General features: G+C 41.1%; 1 long non-coding RNA gene across 1 annotated transcript; it reads left to right on the top strand.

Moving 5' to 3' along the window:
- The first annotated feature begins 585 nt into the window (after positions 1-585).
- Positions 586-15,377, top strand: LOC140625982 (uncharacterized). Its single transcript, XR_012025229.1, has 4 exons — positions 586-1,290; positions 1,477-1,674; positions 11,281-11,384; positions 12,287-15,377. It is a non-coding gene; the product is annotated as an uncharacterized lncRNA (long non-coding RNA).
- The last annotated feature ends 10,480 nt before the right edge of the window (positions 15,378-25,857 follow it).

Raw genomic sequence — 25,857 nt, 5'->3', positions numbered from 1 at the left:
TGACCAGAAGCCTTTCCAATCACACAGTCAGCTAACACGCATTTTTTCATGTTCTATTTATGAAATATTGTATTCTTACAGTAAAGTAAGCTAGAGAAAAGAAAATGTGAAGAAAACATAAGGAAGAGAGAATACATTTACAATACTGCACTGTATTGAAAAACGTCAGCATGTAAGCGGACTCTCACAGTTCAAACCCATGTTGTTCGATGGTTAATTGTGTGTGTGGATGTATCTGTGTGTATTGTTCCAGGGTCCATATATATATATATATAAATCTTATATAAATATAAAAATATATATAAATATAAAACATATAAATATAAAATAATATATAAATGATATATAATATAAATTTGTATAAATTATATCAATGTAATATAAATTTATATATTATATAAATATTTATATAAATATATATTTTATACATATACCTTTATATTTATATAAATATAAATTTAAATTATATATATGTGTATGTGTGTGTGTATATATATATATATATATATATATAAAATGAAGGAAATACCAGTGCCCAAGACTAGATAGGGCCCAGGCAGAAAGCTAAAGATTGACTTGGGCAGTGTGATCACATCAGTTAAAATGTTTGGACGTAAGGAACACACCGTCAACCGACATTCCACATACAGGGACCTCCTTGGCCTCTGTGATTGCTGAGCTCCCACACATCTCTGGCATCACCCTCGGTTTGCTACAGAGGTTCACACTTGTCATCAGTGCTTCACCTCTATTTCTCTGTGATTCTTGCACCTCTGGCCTCCCTGAATATTGATTTCACCCTCAGACAGTCTCTCCTATAAGAGCAAATTGTTTCACACTGGTCCAGCTACCAAAGGAGAGAGACAGCTTTGTCCCCAAGCCCTGCATTCATCCTGAGAGCTACGATTGGGTCACATGACACTCCCGACCAGTCCCTTTGGTTCCACACTGATTGGCTTAGCCTAGGTCAGGCAACCCGACCCTGTGCTGGATTGGCATTAGCTCCACTGGAACCACTCTTGTCCCTAAGTGGAAACTGGGGGACTTGGAAAGGGAGAAAGGGAGAAAATTGGGAAAGATGATGGGAACATGTCTGGAATTAGACAGGCCAGCCCTGCCTGCAGTTCTAACTCTCCCTCGCTGCGAACAGAGTGACTTGATTCTCACACCTTGGCTTGTTCACCTGCAGGTGTCCCAGCAATAATACCCTCCTTACAGAAGAAATGAGAATTAAATGAGAGGATGCATGGCAAGCACTCAGAACAGTGCCTGGCATACATCTCAATAAAAGTGAGTTATTATTCTGCTGAGGTGGTGCCTACCTAACTCCTCTGGGCTGCAATGACAAGAATACCGTGGCCTGAGTGTTTTATAAACAATAGACATTCATTTGCCACAGTTTGGGAGGTTGGAGAGTCCAAAATCAAGGTGCTGGCAGATTCAATGTGTGATGAGTCTCTGCTTCCCGGTTTACAGGAGCTCTGTTCTTGCATGTGGAGGAGGTGCAAGGCAGCTCTCCAGGACCTTTGTCATAGAGGCATTAATCTCATCCCAAAGGGCTCCACCCTCATGACCCAATCACCTCCCAAAAGCTTCACGTCCAAATATCATCACACTGGGAGCTAGGATTTCCCTGTGACTTTGGGAGGATACAGACCACTCTCTCCATAAGAGGTAGGTATTCACCTTGGAGCCAAAGCTCTGTTCTCTAATTTGCCTCTCTGGTCCCTCCTACATCTCAGAGGCCAACGATCTCTGAGCCCTGCCTTCACCCATAAGCCCACATTCCTTTTTAAGTGCTAAAGTGGTTCCTTGGCATCTTGATTTCTTCTAAGGAAGAACGGACGGGGTATGTTCACAGAGCTCCCTACTGGAACCCTGAACTCTGAAGAGGATGTCAGAGAAACGTTCAGATCCAAGTCCCCACCCGCCCCCCACCCCAAACAGAAACATTATAAACCAGGCCAGACAGGCCCTAGGAAAGAAAGTATGTGTCATCGTTAATTAAACTTGTTTCTTATAAAAAAAGAAAAGAAAAAAAAAAAAGATACACAACCAAGACGGGAAGAACTAAATGTAACATCTGCACATTTAACAATTACATCTGCTTTCAGCAAAAATAACCCAAAATAGCTGGTGAGAGAAGGAAAGGGCCACATCCTGATTCTAACCCGGATTTGTTAGGGAGAGAGTTTATCATCTCAGTGGTTCAATTTCAGAGTTGAATCAACTGCATTTTTCTCAGTCAGCAAAATGAGTTCCTCTGTCTAATTTCCTGCTCATTTTCTCTGGCAAGTGGTAAGCAGAGGTTTTAGGGGAAAGGGGAAAGCACGATTTTACCTCCAATTTGTAAACAGCTCCAATGGCTCCATTTGGAACTGAAGCCTTGGGCTGCCTTCAGATGTACCAGCCTGAACTTTTTATTTTTTCCCTCTCTCGACCCTCTCACCCAGCTTTCCTTTCAAATGTGTGACAAAACCAAATCCTTTCCTCCAGCATCTTGGTCTCCTCTCTCCTGCGGAAAAGAACATATGCACTGATCTTAGTTCAGCTGAAAACAGTGATTTCTACCCCCTAGTTGATATTTCTATGGGTTCCCTGAAACCCAACCTGGGTCTGGACAGAGAAGACATCCATACTACAAAAGGCTGTACCATTCGATCGTGGCTTCCCCTCCTTTTCTTCTATTCAGAAATGGTGAAAGAAAAATTGAGAAGGGCCCAGAGCATATTACTGAAATGATCAAAGGATACGTATAATCAGGTTTCCTCATAAAGGTAAACTATCACTGATTAAAGTGCATGGTTAGAAAGACAACATCTGGGAAGTCAGAACAACAGTGACAACAACAATAATACAGTTGTTTGAAAGCTAACAATTATTTGAGCATTTGCCATGTGCCAGGCATTGACACATACACAGGCACTTTCCCTAACTCAGGAACAGCCCCGTGGTTGAGCGATACGGCAACCCAAGAAAGTTGGTGTGACAGATGACGGGTAACCAGCCCCCGGCTCATGAGCTCAGTGGGCTGGGATTCAAATTGTTCTGACTCCAAACCTGGCTATTGGTGGTTGATGCTGCCCCTGGTTGTCTGGTTGGAGGTCACATAATAGGAAGCACTTTATGGGTTTAATTGCGGGCTTGCATGATTTGTTAAGCAGCAAACAGGCTAAAAACAAAGGTGGGCTAGTAAGGAGTTCAATTAATTCATTGATGAGAGCACAGGAGGAAAGAAAAAAATAAAAGACCATGAATGTTTAAGGAGTATCAGGAATTACTGAGTTTCATAATTTGGAGGAACTCCACTCTGCTCTTCAGCAACAAGCAAAAAAAAAAAAAAAAAATCCATTGGTCATTCACTTTCAAACCCATCTAGATGCATTGGATGAATAGACCAGGACAGCCTGGCTTTCTCACTTTCTCAATTCCTTTCTTTCCTCTCTTCTTTCCTTCCTTTCTTCCAACAGTAAGTATTTATCCAGCATCAACTACTTGCTGACCACTGTATTAAGCACAGTACGTAAAATATAAAAATGAACAATACATAATTCCTGTCCACCATCAGCTTATATTTTAGGAAAAGAAAAGAAGAAAGGTATCAAAAATATTTTATGATGTGTAGCCTAGGGTAGGTAACGAGACAGAGGAACAAAACACTGTGGCTTCATGGGGAAAATGTATGGGTTGGCTTTGTGGTGGAAGAAGTCATGAGCTGGCCCTCAAAGGATGGAGGGGATTACAGACCCTGGTGCTCGTGAAGGAAGCAGTCTCAGCTCTGGTTGCCCAGCTATCAACCTGGTGTTGCATTCCCAAAGGACTGGCACATACTGTATTTCTGCTGTCATCAGGCGATGAATTCAATTTTAGATGAAATAAGGTAGAAAATAAAAGAGACTTTCACCTGAGCACAGGCTTTTCCATTAATGTTTAGCTGTGATCCCCGAAAATCAATGAGTCAGCAAGGGTTTATTGAAACTGACTGTGAACCCGGATTCCAGTTCGAGCCCATCTCCCTGTCAGAGGGTCCACTTGTCACCCTCCCGAGCAACTCCTTTCCATCCCTCCCTGGTAGGAAGTATGCCCTCACCCCTTTCATGTTTGACCTGTTGTCAGATTCCCCTTCAGTGGCAAAAGTATGGGGCTGGCCCAGTACGGCAGGGTTCTGTGCCAGGTTCCTGCAGATGGGATGGATGAAGGAAGGAGAGACAGTGGGTGGCAGCCTGAGAAGGGCCTCTGAACAAGGAAGACAGCACGGAAATCTGAATAAACTCAGTGAGAGAGGACCAGAGACTGGAGAGGCAGGGGGGTGAGGTGGGGGGAGCAGCTGTTTTGAGGATGATGAGTGGCAGGTGCTAGGAAATTTGGGGCAGACATAGTGCCCACAGCAGCCAGGAGGCCCAGACGGACAGAGCCCAAAGCCACCTGGCTCTGTGCCCTACAGCTTTCTTCTCACATTTGCTTTCCAGAGCCCCAGAGTCATACTCATGTTCCACAGTGTTCACCGGAGCCAAGATCATGGTCTTTGTAACTTCTCCTCCAGTTTCCATCCTTTTGGATTGTAGTAATGAAAATATCATAGAATAAGGAGCTTAGAAGCAACAGAAATGTATTGCTCACAGGTCAGGTCTGGAGGCTGGGAATTCGAAAATCAAGGTGCTGGCACTTTCACAGTGTCTGGTGAGAACCAGCTTCTTGGACCACTGACAGATGTCTCCTCACTGTGTCCTCATGTGGTCGGAGGGGCCATAGAGCTCTCCAGGGTCCTTTCTATAAGGACACTAATCCCATTCATGAGGGCTCCTCTCTCATGACCTAATTATCTCCCAAATATTCACCTACAAATACCGTCATCCTGGGGGTAGGTGACAACATATGAATTGGGGAGGGAGGAAGGGAGATACACACAGACCACAGCACATCTTTTCTTTCCTTTTCTTACCTCATTTTTGGTAATGAAATGGAAGTAACTGAAAGCTTAACACAGAAACTCCTCCTACTAATGCTTAATTATATGAACCACTTAGAAGAAAGGATAATTATAAGTGATAAAGGAGCTAAATATCATTACCATGGCAATCATATTACAGTGTATAAATGTTTCAAGTTAACACATTGTGCATTTTAAACTTATACCATGTTATGTTAATATATTCAACAAGAAAGAAAACAAAAGAAGAAAAAGAAAAAAGAAAAGAAGAAAAGAAAAGAAAAAGAAAAGAAAAGAAAGAAAAAAGAAAAGAAAAGAAAGAAAAGAAAAAAGAAAAAAGAAAAGAAAAGAAAAGAAAAAAGAAGAAAAGAAAAGAAAGAAAGAAAAGAAAAGAAAGAAAAGAAAAGAAAAAAGAAAGAAAAGAAAAGAAAAGAAAAGAAAGAAAAGAAAAGAAAAAAGAAAGAAAAGAAAAGAAAAGAAAAGAAAAGAAAAGAAAAGAAAAGAAAAGAAAAGAAATAAGAAACTCCCCTATTGGTCACCTGGTGTCAAGCCCAACTTGGCTTACATCTGCAGTTCTTCAGAATGACTCATTGCACCAACCTAGTGGCAAATGTCAAATCTAGAGTCATTGAGAAGAGAAAGGTGATAATCACCCCTGCCTTGTTCCCTGGACATTTTTAATGATCATGTTGGATTTGCCCACTGTTACCTCCTGAGGTAGCAAAAAAATTCATTTGTATTTATGGGTTATTCTTTCTCTATCACAACCATATCCTGAGGGCTGTCTATCTGCAGTTATTTGTTTTGTAAAATTCTTTAATTGGATTTCATTATCCAATATTCTATTCATTTTGACTTTAATATTTCATAGCTACATTCAAAGTGCCCAGAATGTTGGAATCAGAAAGAAGCCACTGAAGTCATCCGCTGAGATGGGTCACACCTGTTCTTGCTCTCAGGGAGCTTGTTCCCAGAGGCCTTTCAAGGCTGGAAAAGCAGCTCTTAAAAAAAAGTAATTTAAAAAATCAGCAAACTTTGGAAAGAACCCAATCCTCACCATACCAAAGGACACCGTATCATCTCTTCTGGATATTTTCAGGGTGGAAGTTATGATGCTGGCATCATGTTGAGGCCAAGCTCTTGAGGGCAAAGACAGAGTCAAAAGGAGGATCTGATGTCCCCTCTCCCCACCCAGCCTCTTGGATTTCTGGCAAAGAGTCAAGGAGAAAGAAGCTGATCCAGAAGCTGACTTTATAGGGGAATCAGGGCATCCATGGCATTTTTGTAGAGCCCAATGACTGTGTGGTACATGGGCAACTGTGTAGAACACCGCATGGCTTGCTCCACAAACCTGAAAGGACCCAGTACAAAGTGGGGGAAGAGAGAACCAGGCTTGGGCATGGCAACATGTGCCCCGAAATACACAACAGAAGCTTTAAGAGGTTGGACAACAGTGCCAGTGGAGGGTGGTAAAGAATGAAACAGCAAAGAGTTGCTCTGCAGCTGACACACATAGCACCCAGAAGAAACCAGATTCAGGTAAAAAGAGAATCTGGAGAGGTTCTGTAACATGCAAGTGGAGCACTGACTGGGTTATATAAGACTGGTGAAGCACTGACCTCTACCTCTGAAACCAATAATACATCATATGTTAATTAATTGAATTTAATTTTTTTTAAAAAACATACAACTGGAATGCTAAGTCAGTCACTGATATTTAATTAAGTCATGTTTCTTAGAGAGTCTTCATATGAGAATCCACAGACTGACATAAGAATTCCAATTTTATTGGTGGGCAGGGTTTCCCTTCCCCAGAACCACATGGGAATCACATCTCCTTACCATGTGATCCCACGCCAGCGCCTTCTGTTTCTCCACTGACATCTGGAACTCCATTTGGATCTACTTGTAGCCTTCGTACCTCCCCCCCCATACTATTGTTTTGCCCTCTGCTGGAAGACAGACAGGTGTATTGTTCCTATTGTGAGTTGAGTTCCTTCTTCACCATCCTCCTGACAGTAGCATCAGAACCTATTGTCTGTTTATGTTCTGGTCTAGAGCACACCCCTCAACCCGCATAGCAACCATTTACCTTACTCACAAAGAAAATATGCCATGGCATCTGGAGAAGAAACTCCAAAGTCAGGAAGATTTACAAAGCATTATAATCATGTGTATGACAAGAATGAAGTTTGTGGAGAACCCTGTCCTGACTGTGCAGATAGTATTTATAACTAACATTTATTATCTGACTGCTTAGAGGTTTACTATGTCCTTTCCTCTTTAGACCCCACAAAAATCAGATATGGTCTCAAGATCAGGGGCATGAGCCAGAAGCCATATAGTAAAGGTTCAAACTAGCAAGATAACTGAGAGGTAGTAATTTAGCTAATGAGATGAGAAGACAGAGTTGCTGTGGATCCGGTCTCTAACTGTGTAGCAAGGACTCTTTGGGCAGCCTTCCAGCATGTACAGCAAGCTTTGTTTCAAAGGAACAGATGCCTTGTCATGTTAGCAAGATCAAATGCTATGCTTGGGACTACCATGGGGATTGGTGGCATCAATTACATGTGATTATAAAAAATTATATATCATTATATAAAGGTTCCTACTCTGGTGAAACCAGAATCAGTGTCATATGACTTGGTAAGAGGATGATGCTTCTGTGCAAAGCAAAGGAAAGCTCGCCTTTTGGGTAGACATAGGTCTATGCCCAAAAACATGGCTTGGTTAGTGGCCACACACAGGATTTCAGTCCTCTGTGTTCTTTTGTGCAGTCCACAACCTATGCAACCTTACCCAGTGGTACAGGCCATGCTTTGGAATCTTTTCCCATTACATGGCATGTGTTGAAGACAGAGAGATAAGTAAAAGGAATATTTTGCCTCACAAGAGACATCGGTCTCGGCCTGTTGATTAATGGTGCCTGATCTCATCATCATTCCACCCTACCCTAGTCCCCATTCAGCACTACTAATAACCAAACTTAATAAGGAGCCACCCCAGCTGAAAGTTATTCTGGAGGCAAAACTGCTAAGTGAAACAAATACATGGGCTTCCCTCTAATCTTGCTTGTCCCTGTCACTTTTCCTATCAACTTAGAACTGAGATTTTTCCATTATAACAAAAAAAAAGTTGTTGACATCCTCGTTCTGTGACAGCCTTATCCTTATCTAAAATGCCACTATTTCATCATTTTGGGGATATCACTGCCTCCAAGTTTTCCATCTCTGATGCCCAGGCTAGGTTAAAGAGGCTCCTCTAGCACCGTCTCCTTGCCTTGACCATTCTGACCACGTTCTCCTATAATTACTTCTTTACTTTCTGTCTGTCCTAATGAGGTATAAGCAATATGGGAGCAGAAACAAGGACTTATTCACCTTTGCTTGGCTTAAAATATTTGTAAAATGAAAGGTCTAAGGAAAAAAAATAATGTTGATTGTGCACTGTATTGGTTTGCTAGGCCCGCTCTAACAAAAGTACCACAAGCAACAGAAAAGTATTGTCTCACAGTTCTAGAGGCCAAAGGTCCAAAATCAAGATACTGTCAGGGCCGCGCTCCCTCTGAAGGTGCTGGGGAAGAGCCAGTCTGTGTTTCTCCTAGCTTCTGGTAGCTCCCAGGCCTTCTCTAGCTTCAATCCTCTGTCTTCACGGGTCTCTCCCTGCATGTCTTTCCATCATCTTCCCTCTGTGTCTGTCTCTCTAATCCAAATTTTCCCTTTTATAAGGACACCAATCATTTCGGATTTAGCCCTGCTCTAATGATCACATTTGAATTTGATTACCTCTGTAAACACCCTATTTCCAAATAACGCCATATTCTAAGGCCCTGGGGTTTTGGATTTCAACACATAATTTGAGAGGCTACAATTCATGAAATCTGTGATATGTGCCTATTATTTAGCCAACATTTCCATGTGGTGATTTTACTTAATCCTCGTAGAAACCCCATGCAGTAGGTAGTATAATTCTCATTATTCATGATACTGCAAACTTAGACTCTGTGGGAGAGCACAAGGTAGCAATGAGTTTAGTACCTGTGTGCATGTGGCTTCAGTACCAGTCAGGGTGTCAAGGTTAAATAGAGATGATGTTAAATAGAGATGATGACAGAACCAGTGTTTGTGTCATTTGGAGATGTACTACAAGAAAAATGATTATCATATAGTATCTATCTAGTACAGACTGACAAAAATTAGCTAACATCATATCATGATATGACTCTAACTACGTCCTCCTGAGAAGGAGCCTCAGGGACAGCACCAGATTTCACCTAGAAATGAGCCATGAATCTCCAACTCATCCAGGAGGGTGAAACTTTTCTAGCAAAGTCCACTCATCCTTGTGTTCATGAAGAAGCCATCTGTTTCCTTTCCAGCACCCCTTCCTCCAGCTCTGATATGATACTCTGAGCAAAACAGGAATATCCAGGAGCAGCAGCCCAGCCCAGACATCCTCCTCTCTGACATACTATTCCACTGCCGCTAGCTTGCTCATCTGTCCCTTCCCCATCTTTGTCCTTATTGTCACCATTTCACAATGACATGTAACAAAGGGGTATGTTACATGTAACCATAAACCACAGAAATCCTCTAGAGATCTTCAATCAAAGGATACCAGGGACAGGAAAAGAGTTGCATCTTGAGTCCTTAATAATCTCCAACAAAGCAAAATCCACACTTTTTGGAAGGTTCTTTTTTATTTATTTATTTGTTAATTTTTTTATAATAAATTTATTTTTTATTGGTGTTCAATTCGCCAACATACAAAATAACACCCAGTGCTCATCCCGTCAAGTGTCCCCCTCAGTGCCCGTCACCCATTCACCCCCACCCCCTGCCCTCCTCCCCTTCCACCACCCCTAGTTCGTTTCCCAGGGTTAGGAGTCTTCATGTTCTGTCTCCCTTTCTGATATTTCTCACACACTTCTTCTCCCTTCCCTTATATTCCCTTTCACTATTATTTATATTCCCCACATGAATGAGAACATATAATGTTTGTCCTTCTCCAATTGACTTACTTCACTCAGCATAATACCCTCCAGTTCCATCCACGTTGAAGCAAATGGTGGGTATTTGTCATTTCTAATGGCTGAGGAATATTCCATTATATACATAAACCACATCTTCTTTATCCATTCATCTTTCGATGGACACCGAGGCTCCTTCCACAGTTTGTTAATTTTAAAGAGAAACAGAGAGGTGGGGAGGGGCAAAGGGAAAGAGAGAATCTTAAGCAGGCTCCACCCCCAGTGCAGAGCCCAACAGGGGGTTCAATCTCACAACCCTGAGATCATGACCTGAGCTGAAGTCAGGAGTCAGTCCTTAACCAATTGAGCTACCCAGGTGACCCTGGAAGGATCTTTCAACAACTAGAAACTTAACAACAGTCCCAAAGTCTGCATCTTACCCAAACCGCTTTCCTTCTTTCCTTTGTGCTTAAGATGGTCTAAACTTGAGAGAGTGTGGTGCCAGAAAACAGATCAGGATTAAGCACCAGCAACATCATTTCCGGTCTATGTGACCATGGGCAAGCTACTTAATTTTTCTGTCTCCCCTTCTGTAAAATGGGTAACAATTTCTGCTTCACAGGTCCTTGTGTGAAATACTCAACATGTAGGGCTTAGTAGGCATTCAATACATATTTTCTCTTCTCTTCCCATCTTTCTTTGCGTCATTTGTAACTGTTCATATGCAAACACATATTTATATAGAATATTAGAACAATTCTATGTACAGACTGGGAGATAATATGGACCCTAAATCCACTGATGCAACTTGTATCTTAAAATCCAAAAGTGTGTTTGGTTAAAAAAATTCTGGAGATGGACAGTGGTAATGGTTATACAACAAAGTGAATGTAGTTAATGCCACTGAAACTTAAAAATGGCTAAAAGTGTATATTATGTATTGTTCACCACATTTTTTAATTTGAAAAAAATTAAAATAAGTTTATTCTGAGTCTATTTTCCTTAGTGCTCAAGAAAAAAAGAATGGAACCATAAATGTTTAATACTTGACATGGCTTCTCCATTAACTAACATTTTTCACAAAGTTTTCACCATTGTATAAATCTTTTCAGATTTCTTTGATCCTGAAATTTTGGCAGACATTAGCACGATAATAATGTGTTCAAAGGCATTGTTTAAATTTTTTCTCAAGATGCTTTGTTCTTTGTAAGGGTAGCAGTCCCTTTAACTGAAGCTGGGAACAGATTCAAACTCTGGTAATGGGACAGGAAAATATCTCTTATCAGTGAAATGCAGAAAGGGAAGATCTTGGCCCTCTTGAACTTCATATTCCTAAAATGATTTGCCACCCACCTCTCCCTCTTTTTCTCTTTTTCCAAAGGAAAGAAAACAGAGAAGGAAGATCCCTGACTGATGGCAAAGCAAGTAAACAAATGTATTCAAATATCCCAAAAAGAGTGAAAAAGGGAGAATATTTCACTGAGAGTAAGTGGCCTTGAGCACGTTGACTTTGGATTTATCTGAAACGGTTTTTTCAGGTCTTATTATAGGCTTGCTTTTAAGATGACTGTGCTACATAATTTCTTATGAATTAGATCATTTAAAAGTCACCATGACCCTGTGAACTAATACTATCCCTCTTTAAAAGACTTTTTAAATCAAGTACAAAGAGGTTAAAATCAATTATCCAATTATGATGACTGAAACTGGTACCCAGTCAGTAATTTCAGAAAGCTATTCTTAGCAGAACTACATTTTTGATAAAGTATGGAGACCAGGCATATTAAGTGGGGCAGAGTGTCAGCCTCCAACCAGGGCTGTTGCCCAAGTTCCTGAAGCTACGTGAGGGTACAGCCTTACTGCCCTCGTGCTTTGGGGGCAGCGTGGAGTCCTGCCTGGGCCTGGCTTGCCTTCCTCCCTATTCTGCCGACATACTTGTAACCTATTCAGCCGTGTTTCTTCACCGAGTGTTCATCATGCCTCTCCCACCAGGCCCTCGGATAGAGGCAGGATCACTGCATGAACAAGGTGGGTGCAGTGTTTGCTCTCAGGGCACTTCTGGTTTATAGGCAAGAACAACAGGGAAAGGACAAACTTGTGAACACAGGACCCAACAGTCCACACATGTATTAGTCTCCTGCCTCTGCTGCGCTAAATCACCACAAACATACTGGTTTGCACAACCCTAATGTACTATCTTCCAGTTCCAGAGGTCAAAAGTCAGTAATGGGCCTCCAGGTCTAAAACCAAGGTGAATACAGCCTTGTGTTCCTTCTGCAGGTTCCAGGGAAGAATGTATTCCCTTGCTCTTCAGCCAGCCACATTCTCTGGCTCACAAATGTCTCTCTCTCCATCTTTAAAATGTTGCCTCTGTGTCTTTCTTCCAGAATCACATCTTCCTTGGAGTTTCTCCTACTTCTCTTGTCCACTTTAAGGGATTCCCGTGATCACATTGGACCCACCTGGATAATCTAGGATGATCTCTACATCTCAAGGTTCTTTTTTTTTTTTCTTTTTTTTTTTTTAATTTTCATCTCAAGGTTCTTAATCACACCTACAAAGTCCTTTTTACCATATAACACAACAGATTCTGGGGATTAAGACAGAGACGTCTTTGGGGATTCTTACTCTGTCTTCCTCATCAAACCAGACTGAAGGACACACCCAAGCTCCCAAAGGAGGGGCTGACTTCAGAAAGACCCTTTCCATGAAAAAAAATAAAAAATTAAATAAACCCTATGCCAAATCAAAATATTCAAACCCAGCACTACCAAGTAACAGCAAACCCCTAATAATCTTGAATCATTCATAGTTAGTTACAGAGAGATAATGAGTTTGTCTGAGCTGGCAGGGTCAGTGTAAAAGTATTTATGCATCCTAGAGCAGTTCCTCAAAAAATTAAAAACAGAATTACCACATGATCCAGCAATTTCCTTCCTAAATGTGTACTAAAAAAAATTGAAAGCGGGGATTCAAATAGATACGTGTAAACCCATATTCATTGCAGCATTATTCACAACAGCCAAAAGGTGGAAAAAACCCAAGTGTCCATTGACGGATGAATGGATGAAAAAGTGTGGTCTATACATACAAAGGATTCTTCAACTTTAAAAAGAAGGGAATCCTGACACAGGCTATAACATGGATGAACCTTGAAGATATGTGAATTGAAATAAGCCAGTTACAGGAGGATGAATACTGCATGATTCCACTTATATGCAGTACTTAGAGTTGTCAATTTTTAGAGACAGAAAGTGGAATGGTGGTTGACAAGGACTAGTGGCAGGTGAAATGAGTTAGTGTTTCATGGGGACAAAGCTTCGGTTTCAGGGAAAGTGACAAAGTTCTGGAGATGGATGGTGGTGATGGCTGCACAACAGTGTGAAGGTACTTAATGCCATTGAATGAGCAGTTAGGATGACAAATTTTATGTTATGTATATTTTACCACAGTTTAAAACAAAGGTCTTTGTGGATTTTTATAAAGTTCCGATCATGAAAAAATGAAACAGAAATACCAACCAGAGAGGCTCTGATGAAAGTGTACTGTGTTTTGCTCAATTCTTTGCATTTATCAGCTCTCCTAGTTCCCAAGCTTGTATTTATCTAAACGGTGTCAGACCAGGGAGAGACGGCACAAAGGGGCCAGGCTGTCTCCAGCATTCCATCCCAGGCTATCCCCAGCATGCCGTCCTCTTTCTTGGAGTCCAGGCCAGGATGTTCTTCCTTTTTATTTTGTCACATCCCCTCACCCCCACCCCACATCTCCCATTCTAATCAGCTTGTCAGAAGTTCTTTGATGGCCAGCTGCCCAATAAGTACCAGTTGCCATAGCTTCTCCATACCACCAGCCCGCCTTTCTCAGAATCCAGGGCAACACAAGATTTGCCTGCCATTTGTTCTTGTGAAGGGACCACACAGGTGTAGACTATAACTCTCAACCACTTATGTGCGCTTCTCTGTAATGTGTTTGTATCTCTAGAAGATTACATTTCTCTTAAACGTTTCCAATTCTTTGTGCCTTTATTCTTCCCTTCTTGTTGAAAACGAAACACACATCTCTCTCAAGCAGCTCACCAGCCTTGCATATAAGCTGACACGGAGAATCGAACCCTTGTAAAAAAGAAATTATGTGCTGGACAGAGTCCAGGTCTGCCCCCCAAGAATTCCAAAGGCTCTCAAAGCCCTCCAAGACACAGGCGTGTGGGGTCCCTGGAGGGTAGAAGAGAAGAGATGGCATATTGAGGGAACCACACAGAGCATGGCAGCTGATGGTGGCCCATTAGCCACACAGTTCCACACAAGCCATAGGGGCCATGTGGGGGGGAAAACACATTATAAGGTAGAAACTAGTAAACCCCTAGAGCTGCTGTAAAGTCTGCCAATAAAAAGGTAACACCTGTAAAGTACTCAATGCCCATACTTGATGTGTATACAGCAAATGCCCAATAATGAGACCTATCACCACCCATTATTATTGTTACTACAAGACTTGGGATACATTTTGATCCAGTCATAACTGTGTATTGGGCTTAGCATGTCGCTCAAAGATAATATGCCCTAACTAACTGTTTATGGCCTGAGGAAAGACCTAAGGGTCTTTTTTCATGGAGTGTAGAAAAAAAGAAGCAGAGAATCAGCATCTGTGTATCCGAAAGATGGGCCCACGGGAGATTCCCACGTGTTTGGCAAGTGGAATGAGGCTCTCGTTCTAACTGCAGGACTGTTAAGCAGTGTTCCAACTGTGATGTGGTTCTTCACATAGACTTTTCTGCAAAAGTAGAAGTGGAGTAGAATCCTGGAGTCCTTATATAAAATGGGAGTGAGGTCAGAGTTTGAGTTCCAACCAGACCACGGATGATGGACGAGCTGCCTCATTTATTGAGTATGTGTTTTTAGCTTTCTGGATCACAGTTTCCTGGACTAAATGATCTCAGCTATCTTTCTGGCTCTAATAACCTATGTGCTGGGGCACTCTAGCCCACTGGCAGTTACGTATTTCAAGGCAACTAAATAAACTCAGTATTTTTTACAAATTCATCTCTCCTGAGTTGAAAATAAACCACTTCCTCTGATCCTGGTTATTCCATGGATAAATGATAAAAATTTGGTCTCTGGATTTACCAGCCTGACAGCAAAGCCCCACATCATGGAGAGGGACCCAAGATAAAGTCTCTTTTTGTCTTCAAATCTCTCAACTGTAATATGCTCTAGCCTCCTCTTTTCCAACTACAAAATAAAGGTGAAGTCAAACCTCAGTTTGCAAAGAATGATTGAGCTTTAAAAATGAAAAAAAATCATGAATTATACATTTGGATACACACAAGCCATGCTATTCATTTATTTTCCAAGTGTTGCTCGGTAGCAAATTTACATTACCAGTCAAATAGGAAGAAAAAATGTGGTCTGTTTCTTTTGGATCTATACTTGATTCTGTTTTCCTCCTGAGAGCTCCCACCTACCATGTAGCAGAGGAAAGATAATTAATTATGACTGATTTTCCATCTTAGTTAGATGTACTGACTTAACAGTCTCTTTGGTATTCATTCATGGGGGATTTATATCTCAGTCCCTCTCCTGCCACACCCACCTCTTTCAAGTGGTACCTGGTATATGGGGGAGGAGGCCTCCTGTGACCTCATGGTGGCAGGGTAAAGGGATTCAGGGATCCAGGAACTACTCAGCCCCATTGTATCTTGGACAATATGGCATTAAGGTGGTTTGATCTTCTCTGTTGGATCTGCCAGTCTGCTGATGACTTCTGTGCCTCATAACCCTGTGGTCCATTCCATTTCTGTAATCCTCCCACTGACTCAGCCTCCGTTCAGTCTGAGTTCCCTCCCCAGGCTCTGTGGTGGGGACCAGCCAGCCCATGACTTTCAGAGTAGTACTTATGCTGTTTGAAAGACTAGCTAGGGTTGAGAGTGTCAACCAGATTTTTTTCCCTGTCCAACCATGTCATACCACCATGCTGGATCACCCTCTGCTAGTATAATCCCTGCATGGCATTCTCCTCCAGGGTTCCAAACGGTGAAGGGGTAAAGCATGCCCCACCCTCTGCCCCCCATATTCCTTTGATCTATCTAAGTACTATACTGGTAATTAACAACAAGCTCTCCAGGAATTTGAAGTATTTGCCAATTATCATGGTACAGATATCCCTACCATGTCCAATTTCAAGCTGCAAACTATTTTAACAATCAACTTTGCAAAATTCCTGAAATTTTTTAAAAGACTTTGTTTATTTATTCATGAGAGACACAGAGAGAGAGGCAGAGACATAGGCAGAGGGAGAAGCAGGCTCCCTGCGGGGAGCCCAATGTGAGACTTGATCCGAAGATCCTGGGATCAGGACCTGAGCCACCCAGGCACCCCTGCAAAATTCCTGAAATTTTAACAGTTAGCTCTAAAGAGCTGATACAAAACCAGATCCAATCCATCTCTGACACTCTAACACTCTAAATACTCCCCAGCATAAGTAGAGAAAATTGCAACATATTTCCTGCCTCCTTTTCACTATTTTTTCATTCATCATCTTCCAGGATAGAGAGGAATGGATTTTCCCTAGTTCTGCTACCCAGAGCAGCAAGCTGTGCAACCAAAGCAGCAGTGAGCACATGATGCACAATTAAGGCATCTTTTCTAAACTATGGAATGAATGGAACCCCTCCCAACCAGGCATGGTTCTTGAGATGCTAAAAAAAATATATCATTTTTTCCTTTACCAAAACCTATTGTCAGGCTGGAGATATCAATTTTGAATGTCAGAAGCTGAAAATTCAGCTATTCAGACATTTCTATTCATCTGTCTTCAAGTTCATTGGCTCTTTTCTCTCATTTCCATGAAGCCCACTTAATGTTTAAAATTTTGGTTACTATATTTTTCATTTTTATAATTCCCATTTGGTTCTTTTCACTATTTAGTATTTTTTGTTTGCTGAGACTTTCTACCCTTTCACTCATTTCAAGAGGGTTTGCCATTACTTCTTGGAGCATTCTTATAATTGCTGCTTTAAAGTCTGTGAGATAATTCCAATATCTGTGACATCATGGCTTTGGCACCTGTTGGATCTTCTCCCATGCAAGTTAAAATTTTCCCAGTTCTTTGTATGCTAAGTAATTTTAGATTATTTATTGGATATTTTGGGTTTTATGTTATAAGACTCCAGTCTTATTTCAAACCTATGGGGAATGTTGATGGCTTTGTTTAAGCAGGGAAACTGTTTAGCAGGCTTTGTTGGGTTCAGGCTACAATTTTGGAGCAGCCTTCTGCCCATGTGGTTTAAGGATCAGTACCATTGTCAAAGCTTTTGAAACATTATTCAGACGTTTCCCACATGTGTGTCATCCAGTAGGCAGTCTGAGTGCTGGGCTGTGGTGTATCCAAAGGGTCAATTCTCAAAGTCTGTGACATTCTGTTTAGGTTCAGAGCCATTCATGTGCAGACCAGGGGTGAGTCCAGAAGTTCAAAAACAACTTTATAAAATTGCTTTCCTGAGCTCCTTCCTCTCCATGATCTCCCCAATATTTTCTGGTCTTTTCAGTCTCCAGCCAGAGTGTGGGGATTTATTTACTCAATCTAACACATAGTTGGTGCAACTGAAGTTATGCCTGTGACCAAGCAATGAAAGAAAGTTTAAAAAACAATAACAATAGTTCAGCCCACCTTCTTGGGACCACAACTTTTCCCGACTGGTGAGGAAGTTTTCCCCTCCCACACAGTTTTGGGGCTCCCATTGTTATCACTGTTCCTACTTGCTTAGAGGCTGAAATGAAAAAGAATGGAGAAAAGAGGGAAAATATGGGGATTTTCCCACTTCCTGTTAGCATTATGAGATCCCTTATCCACTCCTCAAATCTGAACCAGAGAGCTTCTTCTGGATTTTTCTTTGTGTTCCTGCCACCTTCCAGGTTTCAGGTTGTGCTGAATCCAGGAAATATTGAAAAGGAAAAAATGTAAACTCACCACTGGCTTAGTGGTGCTTCAAATGTTGATCTTCTCTGATCCACTTACTACTGTTTACCTTCAGAGTCCTTAAATAGCTGCCCCATGCATTCTGTCTGGGTTTTATACCTGATTTAAGGAGGAGAGACTGGATGGGGTGTGTTTGATTCATCTTATCTGAAACTAGAACCCTCACAATATAGTCCGAGAAATCTTTCTAAAGCACAAATCTGGTTAAATCACTCCTGTGCTTAAAGTTCTATAAAGTCCCCTGCCTTGTGCCCTGTGATGCCATCTGCTCTGTGATCTGGCCTCTCGTCCTCTCTCCAGATTCCAACCACTCCACCTTTTAGTCTACTCTGAAACAACTGAGCACTTGCAACTCCTGGAATGCACAGTGCTCTCCTGACCTCCCTAGCCTTTGCCTATGTTGCTCCCTTACCTAGAATCTCCTTCTCCTTTCCTGGATACTTCCCCATAAATCTCAGTTGAGTTGTTGCTTTCTCTAGGAAAATGTCTCTTACTCACAAGAATGGATTAGTTTTTTCTACAACAAGCTCCCATTGTATTTTACCACAGTACTTCACCACTCTGTGCCACAGTTACCTGTTTGCATATCTGTCTTTCCCAATAGACTGTGAGCACCTTGCATGCAAGCATAATGCTTTCATGAGTTTCTAATAAAGGTCTAGCATATGGTAGGTTCTAATCAATATCTGTGGAAATGAATCATGTCTGTATCAGCAATGCTCCTGAGAAGTGGACTTTCCACCCCTGAACTGCTGCCTCCTTGGCATTTGGTGCTCTGTCAACAATGTGCTCTACCCTGGATCTTAGACTCCACCCCAGATCCTGGTTTGCACCTCTCCAAACTTCCATTGTCTGAACTCCCATGTTTTGGGGCCCATCTTTAGATTCAGGTAACTGAGTGCTGCTCACTCATATGATCACTCCTTGACCTCAGTCAGTATCTATAGACTTGATTAGTATAAGTATTCACCATGCCCTAAGAAGTAGATTTCCTCTGCTGGACCTTTGTCCAAGCCCCTGTTAGCTACCAGATACTAATCACATGGACCATGATTTTTGAGTTCACTTTACTACCCCACCCCATCTGCTTACCTAGGCCTGCACTGTGCAAAAGAAATCTGGTATGCAAGCCACAGGTATAATTTTAAATTTTCTAGTAGCCACATTTTAAAATAGGAAAAATAAACAGGTGAGATAACTTTCAATAATATATTTTATTTAACACAATATATCCAAAATTTATCATCCCAACATTTAATCAGTATTTTAAAAATTATCTAGGAAGTATTTCATATTCTTGTGTTCATACTAAAAATCCAAAATCTAGTTTGTATTTTATACTCACAGCACATCTCAAATTGGGATAGTCTTATTTCAAGTGTTTAATGGCTACCCATGACCAGTGGATGCTATATCGGACAACTTGTGACTGAAGACTGGGTATTAAGTTGTTAGCAATAGCTAATGTTTACTGTGTACTTACAACATGATCAGCACTCTGTACTGAGCCTCTAAGATTTTTCATGCATTATCTAATTTAATTCTCATAGCAATCCTATAAACTAGGGACTATCACAAATAAGGAACAATCCAAGAAATTAAGGCCAAGGTGACACAAGTGGTTCAGTGGCAGGGCCAAAGCTAGAACCAGACTGGGGTATCCAGAAGAGGCCCCTGTCCTCTTCTACTGCCTTCTAACTTGTGGGACACTTAGTAAACACAGAATTTGCTAACCTTCAGATTGTCACACATTGAAAAAACACTTAAGAGTCAAAAATGCTATGGGTAATATAGTTAAAAAGTTTAGATGGGAAAATTCATGTTTTGAAAGTCAGAGAATAGCCATATCCTTCCAGAAAACATCCCATGTGCCATTACAAAGAATGGTACCAGGTTAAATGAATAACAAGCTGGGTGAAGGGTAACATTTATTATGTTCTCAAGCTTTGAAAGCTTCAAAAGGAATTAGTTTAGAAAAAGTTAATTTTTAGCAGATTTGACAGACAATTAAAATCAAGCTGGTTTCCTTCTTGGTCCCTTCATTCAGCAAACTCTGTTAGCCTGGCACACAGTGGGGGGGGGGTTTAAGCTGTTTTCTCACATGCTGTTTTCAAAGACTTCTCCCTGATGAGCATCAGTGGTTTCCTTCTCTTATCCCTGCTAACTAAGAGAGTGCCGTCCTAGCAATAGAAAGGTGGGATCTGCTGGTTCCCCCAGCCTGTGGAATACATTCTATCTCCCAGTCACAGTCCTGGGTGATTAAGCTTTTCTTTGTCCCATCATTTAGCCCATGGGAAATATTTACTCCTTTCGCCTTCAAACCTTATATACAAAATATAGATCTTTTTCATTTAGGATTAATTCTGTGTGGAGGGACAGAAAATCAAGCAGTAATTTACACAAGTTAGACGTTTATTTTTCTCTCCCATGAACTTAGGTCGTCCATGATCAGTGGGGCTTGAATTTCTTTCATTTTGTGACTTCATCATCTTCCCATAGAGAGCTCCTGTCTCATGGTCCAAAATGGCTGTTCAGGTCTAGTCATCTCATAATAATCCATCCAGCGAGAGGGGAGAAAGAGCAAGGAAGGGGTGTACAATCCTCTTCTTTTAAGAGCCATTTCTGAAAGTTGTTTATGCAGCTTACACACATACTATTTTGGCCAGAACTCAAGAGATAAGACAAGAAGTATAATCTTTGCTCTAGGTGTCTGCAGGAGCAATGAAAATGTGCTTCTTTGATCTGTGATGGCAGGAAGCACAATTGTCCAAGAGGCCCCAGCTGCTACACTATGAAATCCATCACCACATTTGCAGCAAGGCCATGTTTCCCACAGGCTGCTCCTGGCCAATGATTGGGTACATCAGGGATACCAAGGCAGGCTTATTTCTAGGAGTCATAAGACTTCTCTGTTGGGTGACATTGGCTGGAGAAATGTACTACTTATCTGTTGCTGCACAACAAACTACTTCAAAACATAGTGGGTCCAAACAACACACATTTATCTCACAGTTTCTGGGAGCCTGGAATTCAAACATACTTCAGCTGGGAGCTCCGCTTCAAGACCTCACACAAGGATGAAGTCCAAGTGTCAGCCAGGGCTGTGGTCTCATCTGAGGCTTGGCTGGTGAAGATCTGCTCCTAAGCTCATCTAGCAGTTGTGGTTGCAATTCAGCATCTCACAGGCTGTTGGACTGAGGGCCTCAGCTCTTTCCTAGCTGTTACTTATTACACAGGACTTTGCAACATGGCAGTTTGATTCATCAAAATCAGCAAGAGAGGGAGTCCAGGGAGATGGAAGTCAATGTCTTTCGTAACAGCATCATGGAAGTAACATCCATCACTTTGTCATATTCTTTTAATTAGAAGCTAGTCACTAGATCCAGTCCAGCCTCAAAGAGAGTGGATTTCACAAGGACAGACACACCAGGAGGCAGAAGTCACTGGGAGTCATTTCTGGAATCTGCCTGTCACAAAGATCCCCTATAGCTTTGCCTGACATTCCTTAGAACTGCACTTTAGTCTAAGACGCTCCCAGCCAGCCAGCCTGCCTTCCCCTTCCTTTCTTCCTTCCCTCCTTCCTTTTTCCTCTCCTTCTCCTCTTCTCCACTTCCTTCTTTCTGCCTCCTTCCTTCCTTCCCTCTTCCCTTCTTTTTCTCCTTTCTTCCTTCCCCTGCCCTCCCTCTTTTCTTCTCTCTTTCTGCCCTTTCTTCCACTTATTTCCTTCTCTCCTTCCTTCTTCCCTCCTTCTTCCTTCCCTCTTCTTCCTTTCCTTTGTCTTTCTTCCTTCTTTCTCCCTTCCTACTTCCCCCTTCCCTACATCCTTCCATTTTCCTTCCTTCCTTCCTTCTCTCCTTCCTTGCTTCCTTCCTTCTCTCTTTCCTTCTTTCTCTCCTTCCTTCCCTCCCTCCTTCCTTCCTTCCTTCCTTCCTTCCTTCTCTCCTGCACTTGGAGTCAGACCTACATTGTGGTCTGGTGGCCCCCCAAGACTTCCTCTAGCTCCCTTCCCACCTTCTCTAACAGGTGTTCTCCTTAACAAATCCCTTCTTGGCATCTGCTTCTCAGAACACCTGGAATAACACAGTAGCCCCGGTTCAGCTAGAATCCTGCCATTTCTGCTATTGAGGAAGAAGGGGAGGGAGGATTCTGAGAAGGCTCTGCCAGCAGCCTTAATTCTACTTATCAAATCACCCATCTGTGGACCCTAGCACATTCCATATTAAAGGTAAACTACAATCTCCCCCTCACCACCCCGCAAATAAAATCTAAACACTGGAAAACTTATCTCTACCTCTGTCAATATATGTGTATTGTGTGCTTTGATAAACTTTCACCTAACTTAGAATTTAAATTTCTAAAATTAAGATCCTAAGAATAATACCCGATGAAATAATGAGGACAGATATCAAACTTTGTATTTGTTATTGTACAGAGAGGGGAAGATGATGCAGAGTAGGAGGACCCTAGACTTGCCTTGTCCCATGAACACAACTAGATAACTAGTAAATTATTTTTTTAAAGATTTTATATATTTATTCATGAGAGACACACAGAGAGAGGCAGAGACACAGCAGAGGGAGAAGCAGGCTCCCTCCAGGGAGCCCAATGGGGGGCTCAATCCCAGGACCCCAATATCATGCCCCTAGCTGAAGGCAGACACTCAACCACTGAGTCACCCAGTGTCCCAGGCGCTGGGGTTTCCCAGACACCCAGGCGTTCCCTAGTAAATTATTCTAAATGCCCCAGAAACCGACTTAAATACTGGCAGAACAAACTCCACAACTAAAGGTAGAGAAGAGGTCACATTGAAGTTGGTAGGAAGTGCAGGGGCAGGGCTCGGGGAGAAATGGATCTCGACTGTTTGGTGGGGAGAGAGCTTCCATCACATAGAAGGGCCAGAGACACACTAATACACAGAGAAGCACACAGGAAAAATGAATTCCCATAGCAATTGCCCATGCTCACCTCAGAGCATGTCCCAGAGAGGCAGCACTCACAGAGAGACCCCTCTGGAGAAAAAGGGAGTGGCAGGTGCCATTTCCTTCCTGCACTGTTTAGTATAAACACTAGGCCACCTGTGAGAATCAGCACATGAGTTTGATTAACACTAACTAACACTTCCTAACTAACTTGCTTACACCCCCATACCCCAGCGTAACCACCCTTCTCAGTCATGCTTGCCTCAGTCCCGGTGTGTCAGGCCCTTTCCCCTAGAAGACCAGCCCAAACCCCTGCCAACGCTGTCTCCTGGGCCAGCATTGGTTGTAGTGGTGGCAGCAACAGGTCTCATTTCACAAGCAAACCAGAGCACATCTAGATAAAACATGCAACATTTGGGCCAGCGACCAAACACTGCCTGAAACAGGCAAAGAGAGCTGATACAGATGACTGGCCTAAAGGATAAAGTAGCCCGGATACAATAGCAAAGCATATGCAGCACACATTGGAGACTGTCCTGGAAGTGCCAGGCCTAGTGGAATGGGACATTACTATATTGTAGGGTGTCATAGGATGTCTTCATAAGACCATTACCCTCAGGAACAGGAGTTATGGCTGACTTTCCTAACACAGAGACTTAGAAAAAATGAAAAGACAGAGAATCTTATTCCAAATGAAAGAACCAGACAAGGCCATGACCAGGAATCTAAGCAAAATAGATATAAGTAACATGCCTGATGGAGAATTTATAGCAATGATCATAAGGATACTCACCTGATTTGAGAAAATCATGGAGGACATCAAAAAGACCATTAACACAGAGATAAGGAATAACACAGAAGGGATAAAAGACTCAATAAGTGAAATGAGAAACACAGTTGATGGAATGAACAACAGGGTTACAGACGTAGAGGAATGAATTAATGACCTAAAAGAGTAATGAAAAGTAATCAAGCTGAAAAAAATGAACTATGCAAAATGAGAACAGACTTAAAGAACTCAGTGACTCCATCAAATATAATAACATCTGTATCATAGGAGCCCAGAAGAGAAGAGACAGAAAAGGAGGCAGAGAATTTATTTGAAGAAATAATAGCTGAAAACTTCCCTAATCTAGGAAAGGAAAGAGATATCCAGATCCAGGAGGAATGGAGAACCCCAGTAAAGTCAACAAGAGCAGATCCACACCAAGACATACTGTAATTAAAATGGCAAAATATTGTGATATAGATAAAAATATTAAAACCAAGACAAAAGAAGATAGTTATACACAAAGGAAAAACCATAGACCATCAGGGGATTTTTCAGCAGAAACTTTCCAGTCTGGAAAGTCATGGCATGATATATTCAAAGAGTTGAATTCAAAGGAAAAATCTACAAAGGAATACTCTATTCAGCAAGGCTATCATTCAGAATAGAAGAGATAAAGATTTTCCCAGACAAACAAAAACTAAAGGAGTTTGTGACTACTAACCAGCCCCACAAAAAATATTAAAGGGCCCCTTTGAGTGTAAAAGAAGGACCAAAAAATGAGAGTATGAAAGTAAGAAACTCAAAGACATTAAAATGAATATTTCTGTAAAAAATAAGTCAGAGAACTCATAAAATAAAATAATGTAAAATATGACACCATATATATAAATGTGGGAAGGAGAGGAGTAAAGGATGGATTCAAACTTAAATGTCCACCAACTTAATATAGACTACTATATGCAGAAGAGGTTATATACAAACCTAATGCCATAAATTTAAAAAATTCTTGTAAATTTGCAAAGAAAAAAGAGGAAGAATTCCAAATATATCATTTAAAAACCCAGCAAACCGTGAAAGAGAGAAAGACCATAAAGGATCAGAGGAAACTTTCAGAAACAACCACAGAACAGGTAATAAAATAGCAATAAATAAATATCTATCAATAATTACTTTGAATTAAATGGACTAAGCATACAAAAGACATTGGGTGACAGAATGGATAAAAAAACAAGACTCATCTACATGCTGCCTACAAGAGATTCATTTTAGACCTAAAATTGAAGTGAGAGGATGGAGAAATGTCTATCATACAAATGAATGTCAAAAGAAAGAATAGCAATATTTATGACAAACAAAATAGACTTTAAGACAAAGACTATAACAAAACACAAAGTAAAACACTATATAATCATAGAAGGGACAATCCAAAAAAAGATATAATCGTTGCAAATATTTATGTACCCAACATGGGAACACTCAAATACATAAAACAATTAATAACGAACATAATGGAACCAATTGGTAATAATACAATAATATTGGGGGACTTTAAAATCCCACCTACATCAAAGGACAGATCATCTAAATAGAATATCAATAAGGAAATGATGGCTTTGAATGACACACTGGGCCAGATGGATTTAACAGATATATTCAGAACATTTCATTCTAAAACAGCAGAATACACATTCTTTTCAAGTGCACATGAAACATTCTCAGAATAGATCACATTTTAGGCCACAAAACAGCCTTGATAAATTAGAAAGATCAAAATCAGACCATGCATCTTTTCTGGCCACAATTCTATGAAACCAGAAATTGACCACAAGAAAAAAATCTGGAAAGACTAGAAAAACATGGAGGTTAGGTAACATGCTACTAAGCAATGAATGCATCAACTAGAAAATAAAGGAAAAAATTAAAAAGTACATGGAAACAAATGAAAATGAAAACACAATGGTTCAAAACCTTTGGGATGCAGCAAAAGCAGTTCTGAGAGGAAAGCTTATAGCAATACAGGCCTATCTCAAGAAGCAAGAAAAATCTCAAATAAACAACATAATCTTATGTGTAAAGGAGTTTAAAAAAGAATAACAAACAAAACCTAAAGCCAAGAGAAGGAAGGAAATAACAAAAAGCAAAGCAGAAATAAATGATACAGAAACAAACAACAATAAGAAGAAACCCAGTAGAACTAATCAATGAAACTAGGGGCTGTTTCTTTGAAAAAATCAACAAGATTGATAAACTTCTGGCCAGAATTAATAAGAAAAATAAGAGAAAGGACCCAAAT

Source organism: Canis lupus, chromosome 37 (assembly GCF_048164855.1).
Source record: "Canis lupus baileyi chromosome 37, mCanLup2.hap1, whole genome shotgun sequence".
Classification (NCBI taxonomy): Eukaryota; Metazoa; Chordata; class Mammalia; order Carnivora; family Canidae; genus Canis; species Canis lupus.
The sequence above is the reverse complement of the archived record's forward strand: the minus strand, read 5'-3'. Positions and strand labels throughout refer to the sequence as shown.